The following is a 6999-nucleotide window of genomic DNA, read 5'->3' as shown; positions in this document are numbered from 1 at the left end:
CATTCTAGAATACTTTCTTTCCTTCTGTCTGTGGAGAAGCATCTTGCTTTTCAATAGTAAATGTTTGCTTACGCAAATCCAACTAAATCTCTTGGAAGGTTACATTTGTAAGACCTTCACAGTCCTTGTGTGTATATTTAATCAAAAGACAAATAAGGAATTGTACAGTCCTTGAAGATTTGAGATAAGAGTGTTGTAATGGTTCTTCATTGTTTTTTACACTCCCTCTAGCATAAGCCAAATTTTCAAACATAACTTCTGAAAGTCACGTACATATGTAGACGGGTATATGTGCAGAATCACGTCTCGGTTTGAGTATGCTATGGCTAATAAGTGTAAGCAAGTATCACTTGGCTGCACAGCATCTTCATACAAAGTTGTGGAGAAACTCTCCACAATTCTCTTTAGACTGTCCACTCCTCTTGTGAATATTAGCATAAGAAATGCTTTATTGTTAAGAATCTGCTAAGAAGTTGAAGTTGTTCTCGGCTACTAAATTATAGTAACCGAGATAGGCAGATACATGTGAAAAGTAGGAAATTAAATTGGTAATAGCATGAAGAAAATATCTTTGAGGTGTTTATCTTTTTGTAGAGTTGGTTGGCTTTGTCATTTCCATGGACTTTGCTTGCCTGTGCAGTAATTTATAATCCAGAAGAGGGCCTTACAGTTCCACTAATGAATTAAGAATACAAGTACAGTTCAATCTTGATTATATACCTCTTAGTGGATACTTATCTTGAGCATGAAACTGTTTGTAGCTTATTTGGCTGATATTCAGAAATTTGAGAAATGCCTTAACTTTTTTTTAATGTAAAAGAGTGATTAGAATTCTATGACTATAAAAACTGAATACAATTAAGCCTTTTTAGATATTTCAAATAAATTCTTTCAAAAGTGTTTTTTAAAAGAGCATTAAAAGCATTACTTTGTCAGAATAGCTTAGAATTTGTATTTTGTGTATTTACTTGTTGTTTACAAAGTGACATGGGAAAGAAGCATTTTTACCGTAATAGCCATTTTCAGAGTTCAGAAATAGTATTCCTTTAACTTAAGCCCTTTAACCTGATGCCTGTGACCTATCCTGTTCTCCTGACTATTACAGCACTCTTTGAGTCTTTTTCCTTTCCATAAGCAAAAGAAGTTATGACTCTGTAGATTTCATCAGTTTCGGAACTGCGAGGGCTCACGAACCAGACAGCTAAGCTGGAAAAGCTATTTAGGAAAATACTATTTTTAATGACTGTGATGCATTTATTGGAAAGAAAGGGTCACACCTGTGGTTATGGTATTTGGCTGGTAATATAAGATAGCTATTTATCTATACAGACGCATACATTCAGTTCTCAACTGGACCATAATTTTCTTGTACCTTGAAGTCACTGAAATCCAAATTAAAGGAAGATGTTAGACTTCTGGCTTGTCACTGACATCAGCGACAGTAGGAATTGGAGCCTACATATTGTTTTGGACCAGGACCTAAATGTCTCAGCACCTGTTCTTCTGCAGAGTGGCTAAGAACGCTTTTCTTCCCCACTGCCTTCTTTCAAAGAAGAATGTCATTAGCATTTGGATAGTGTGACAGTAGGAGCCATGTAAATAAGTAGAAAGCTTACTGGTAGTAGGACAAAACACACTTTAAAAGCTGTGTCCAGCTGCAGTCCTTAAAAGTGGAACAGAAATATTTTGTAACAGCAGTCAGTGGTAACCTATCACTTAGAAAACAGTTTAAGTCCCACTCAAAGCCAAAGGAGACTGAAGAGGGTGACAAAAATAAAAATGTCTCTTAAGAGTGATCAAGGGTAATAATGTGCATCCTAGAAAAGGGGCATGAAAGAGGAATAGCATAGCAAGCTAAAACCTATTGTATTACAGAAAGGTTATAAAAGATGCTTCTGTTTACTATATAGTGTAATGTGTGAGCAAAAAACCCCAGTCTAGTATTAAGAGGCACATTTGGATATGTGGTTTGGTTGTTTTTTTTTTTTAAGTATAATAATTAGCTTGGGGAACAAACTGCTAAAATATTACACTGAAAACAAAAATGTAGCCCATTCTCCTTAAAATCCTATTACTTACATGAGTAAGAACAAATGCAGCTATGCAGGTATTTTTACAAAAGAAAGAAATTAACTCATATTTGAAGACAAGGCGCTTATCAGAGCCATGGCATGACATCTTGACAACTGGCACGTGTGTGGCTGTCTCCTCCTCTCTCCCCCCGGGCAGTGCTGTCCTCCCTCCCTGCAAATGGTCAGGCTCCCACCACAGTAGCAGCAGCTCCGGCAGCGGGAGCCCACAAAGGCTGGTCCTGTTGCCCTCTGCTTGCCACTGCCCTCAGAGGTGTGCCTGGGCCAGTTGTCCCTGTCTGATGTGCTGCAGCTCTTCCTAACCGTGAGGTTTATCAGCGCTGTTTAGAGCTGGATTCACAACCTTGAGCGCTCCACAAGAAATTACGGAGATCCTGGGCAGAAGGCTCTAGGTTCAGGCTCAGAGAAACATCTCCATGGCTAAGCGCAACAGAGGGGCTGGAAGGAGGCAGCCACGACAGTTGTAACCCAATGAGCTGTCCAGTTTCAGTGCTCCAGATCAGAAAATGAACTTAATAAGAAAGAGAATTGGAGAATACAGAAAGAAGAATGTTAGAAAAAAATTGAACCATTCTTGAAACACTTAGCGAGAAGGAGACAGTTGTTGGTGACTGTGGATGCATAGGCTTGGTTTGTAACTAACTTGCTACCAAATAAAATCCTGCAGCAAATCATGCCAGAGGCACCCTGGGAACCAAGAGCTGATGGATTGCACAGCCAGGAGGAAGTGTTGCTGCCTGCTTGCTGGGGAGCTAGGTCTCAGGCTTTGGCTCTAGCCCTAAGAGTGTGAAGAGCAACAACTTTAATTGTTCCTGCCACCTGGAAAACTCAGAGCAGTGGCTTATAAATGATGCTATTCATTTTCACAGTGCTTTTACTTATTTTTATCTATTTGTGTCTGTGTTGCCACACAGCAGGCCCCAAGAGCAGCAGTAAATATATTCAACTGGTTTATTTAAAGAAGTTTAAATGCTTCACATCACCGTTTTTCCCTTGCTGCTTGATAAATAAATACGTAGACTTCAGCATCACATTTACCTTGGACTGCGTTTTTGCCAGTTCATCACAGGCAAACATGATTTTATTTCAGCCTTTGGTTTTCTTGTCAATAGTCTGACATCAAAATATATCGAACCAGCTAGGAGGGCAAGGAAGCAAAACAACACGGCTTTGTCTCTGCTAAACCGATTACAATTGACAATCCAAGGCTATAATAAATTTGTCTTGTGACTTGCACACTAAAGGAGAGCCTGAATTTAAATTATAGCTTTGGGTTTTGAAATGCTCACTGATCCATTCCATTCCCATTAAGAGCGCCTTCCGCTCTGCGAAATTAAGTGATATCTTTACGTGACAGTTTAATTTAATTAATTCATTTTTCGATATGTACATTTACTGAGTTTCTCCATTAAGCTTTTGAAATGTCTGTAAGGTCCTATGCATTAATGTAAATGCTCCATGGCCCATAATTACCTTTGGCAGGCTTAGGGCACTGATAAAAAGATTATATTTTTAAAAACTAAAGTCTTCAAACTTCCCCAGTGCTTGGCAGGAAATCTACTTCTGTGTTTTATTTGGAGCAAGGCTGGGGAGCCTGCAGCCAACAACTCCAGTGTAGGCAGTAACTGTTATATTTTAGAAAAAAATACGTTTGACACTAAATGAGAGAATGGGAGAGGAAGACAATTAGCGCGAGAGTACTAGAAGCAGCTGTTTATTTGTTTTGCCTTGTGGCTGCCAATATATAGTCTTATCATTAAAGTGCATCTAGAAACGGGGTATTTTCTATGAAATTACTTCGCAAAACACAGACCTTTGTCTTTTTAAGGGGCTGCCCCAAAGTGAGTTTATCTTCCTTTTTCACAATAGCTCTGTGCTAGCCAAGAATGCCGGATTCTCCCCTTGCCTCCTCCTTCCTCCTTTCTAAAAATGAACTTTTCAGGGAAATAAGGAACTCGGAGAAGTTTGAAGGAGAGCAGATGGCCAACAGTGATCCAATAGGATGTAAAACTTCAGTTAGGTAGTCACTTGGCAGGCAAGTACAAGTGAGCCCGTGATGTTTCCATAGTGATGTTTTCACATGGTGCCTTCCTTTTGTCTTTTAAAAGATCTAAGTGATTAAAAAGGGGGGGGGGGGATAAAATAAAATAAAATGAAGGGCTCTGTAGACTTGAACATTTAGCACGGCCTAATTAAGTCTGCCCTTCCCAGGGCCAGTGGCTTGGGCTCGTTGCTGCTTTCTGGCTGAAGAGCGATGCACTGACCTCAGCTACAGTCGCACTCGCCATCCTCAGCTCCTGTGGCACTGGTAGGGGCCACCCGTGTTGCTGGATAAAGCAGGGACAGCTTCTGAAATTAAGAAGTGACTCAGACTGTAGTGCTCTGGGAGAGGAAATTGCCTGGCCACTGATTTTTGTGGTGTCAGGATTTCACATTTACCTACAGGCAAAGGTTCGTCGTGGCACTGCTCTAGCCTTTGGAGCTTTCTCTATGTGCAAGGAGGCAGTGTAATAAAAATTGACGCTCCCCATGACTTTGATTCCTACTTTCCCTTTTGAAGTCTGAGAGGTAGCCATTACAGTCGCATTAATTTGTGAGGATATAAACAACTGCCATTATCTGTGCAGCCGTATTGTGCAAGAGAAACAAGATTTGTAGGGAGAGGCAATATATTTTATTAAGCCAAATGATACAGTCGGAAAAAACAGGCAAGCTTTTCAACACCCAGCCATAGGGACACCGAGTTCAAAAGCTTACCAGCTTTTTCCACACACCTAATGGAAGTAAACCAAAAATAAGTACGTACGTGTTTGTATACACCATGTCCCTGCAAATCTTGCTTTTCTTGAAAAAAAGTATTGCAAAATTTGAGCAGGAAAAGAGGTTGTAGGAGACTGGACTCGTGGAAAGCTCTGCTCCTAACTCCCCAGCAGACCCCCTCGGCTGCCTCTGTACAGACATGTCGGCACGCGTGCCAGCACTTTGCGAGGACCCAACGCAATTTTCCCTTCCCCAGAAGCCTCCCAGCGAGGTGCTGAATGCAGCAGCTTGTTTACTGAGCCCCTCACCCTCGAGCAGGGAGACCATCCTGAGGAGAAGCAGCTTCCTAGTGCTGTGGGATAGAGGGAGAGTAGTTCATGTTACCTGCGGTTTACAAATCACAGCATGAACTCCCCTGAACGCCGTGGTACAAGCAAATGAAGTCAGTTCAGCCTGGGAACAAAATTACCTGGCTGCCCTCCTGTGCTCTGGCCTCACCCGTACACTCGGAGCTCCCCGGCAAGGAAACCCTCCTCCGCTTGTATAGTGGCCAGCCTGTTATTACTAAACCCGACCCTGGAGACAGCAAATACTTGATTTTTTTAAGAAATTAATTTTCTTACCCTCTGCAACTTCTTTCCAGTCATGCTGTGCAGCACTTGTACTGGCAGCACCAGCCTGAATGAATCAGTCAAAACTATACCTGTTTAGCACACTTTTTAATATTTAGATGTGTTTATCCCACCAGGGAGCTCCACCAGGATGCTCGAGCTGCAAGTGACAATGGGGAGGGCTGAAAGCTCTCAGCCATGGTTGCAACCAAAGCTTGATTACTTACAACGTAGGGCGCTTCAGTAGCATTTCCACCACAGGGAAGAGCTGGCAACTTCAGTGCGGGCAGCTGCAGCTCGAGGAGGTTCAACCTGTGGATTTACAGAGTCCTGGCAGCGCTGCAGTGCCAGAGGGCAGTGAGGGAACGGCATTGCGAGGGGTTGGAGCTGGGCCAACTGAAGCAGCTTGGACATGTCCCTTTCCCATCTTTACCTTAACCCTGTGCCATGGCTGTTTCCTCAGCGCTCACTCACTTCACTGTGTTGTACTGAAAGTTCATTCAGTTCATTGCTGCAGGTCTTAGTCAAGGTAGGGCGAGTCTTTAATCCTCCTTTATACCCTGCGGCAGAGCTACAGAGCGCTCCCATTTGGAGCCACCTGCCTGTCCATTTCAGATTTCAGACCACCATCGGGCAGCACTGTTCAGCAGCCATCAGCACTTGCCTGTGTGCTGAGGCTGTAGTTACAAACCTAACTCCAAGATATCTTTGTGTCTGGTCCCATGCCGAGCTCAACCCGGCTGTACCGAGGAATGTGCCTCCCTATCAATCTCACCCAGCACGTTTTCGTTTTGCACCCTCTATTCTCTCCTGCTGCCCCCGGAAAGCAGCGAGGAGCTGCGGCAGCGAGGAGCCTCTGCCCTCTTGCCTTTCTGCCGCTCCGGCTAGAATAACGCCAGCTACCAAGAAGGAATAACCCACAAGGAGCCTAATGAAACGGCAGTCTGGCATTAAGATGTGTATATAGTTGCCATTTGTTAAATTGACAGATGACATTTGGAACATGCAGCCCCTATTCATTTTTAAAGCTAAATACTCTCTTGAAATAAAGTCTTTGCCATTAGTCTTAAAGCTGATTTCCAGCCCAGACAGGGCCAGCTGTGCTTTTACACATTTTCTGGGCACAAGGTCAGATTTCTAGCAGCTATAGGATTTTTTTTTGCAACGAACTGGACAATTCATGAACAATAAACAATTACGTGCCTCCCAGATTACCTTGGACTCTACCTTTATTTTTTTTCCCCTGCTACCTTTCCATGTAGAATTCTCTATACAAGAAAAAACCAGAGGGTTTTGACAAACAGTTTTTAATCAACTTGAATTTCATCATCTGCTACCTAGTCCCACTTGTCTACATTTTTATGTATCTACAATAAGAAGGTGCCAAAGGGAAGCTCTGAACACCTTCAGCAATAGTTTAAAATTTATTCATGAGCAATAAAGACTCGGCTTTCTTAGAGACAAATACCTCAGACATTATATTTTAGGAACAGTTAAGAGTGTGAAGGGACTCAGCTCATCCAACTCAAAGGCATAGA

Source organism: Ciconia boyciana, chromosome 3, assembly GCF_034638445.1.
Source record: "Ciconia boyciana chromosome 3, ASM3463844v1, whole genome shotgun sequence".
Classification (NCBI taxonomy): Eukaryota; Metazoa; Chordata; class Aves; order Ciconiiformes; family Ciconiidae; genus Ciconia; species Ciconia boyciana.
This window is presented reverse-complemented; position numbering follows the sequence as displayed.